We start from the raw sequence: 258 nt of genomic DNA, 5'->3' as shown, positions 1-258 counted from the left end.
TCGCTCAAGGATTATATGAATTTTAAGTAATTAGTTTGATGGGTGCGATCATACCAGCACTAATGCACCGGATCCCATCAGAACTCCGCAGTTAAGCGTGCCTGGGCGAGAGTAGTACTAGGATGGGTGACCTCCTACGAAGTCCTCGTGTTGCACCCCTCGTTTTTGTTTTTTCCGCCTTGCGAGATAAATTGACAAGAAGGAGCACTCGGGAGTGGATTTTTGGGAAAATCTCGCCCTGCCCATCGCGTAGCCATG

At 48.8% G+C, this 258-nt stretch overlaps 1 non-coding gene across 1 annotated transcript; it reads left to right on the top strand.

Moving 5' to 3' along the window:
* The first annotated feature begins 40 nt into the window (after nt 1–40).
* On the top strand, nt 41–159 carry LOC118345317. The gene has a single exon (XR_004798876.1). It is a non-coding gene; the product is annotated as a 5S ribosomal RNA (ribosomal RNA).
* Nucleotides 160–258: the final 99 nt, after the last annotated feature.

The sequence above is a fragment of the Juglans regia genome, unplaced genomic scaffold (assembly GCF_001411555.2).
Source record: "Juglans regia cultivar Chandler unplaced genomic scaffold, Walnut 2.0 Scaffold_2255, whole genome shotgun sequence".
Lineage (NCBI taxonomy): Eukaryota > Viridiplantae > Streptophyta > Magnoliopsida > Fagales > Juglandaceae > Juglans > Juglans regia.
This window is presented reverse-complemented; position numbering and strand designations above follow the sequence as displayed.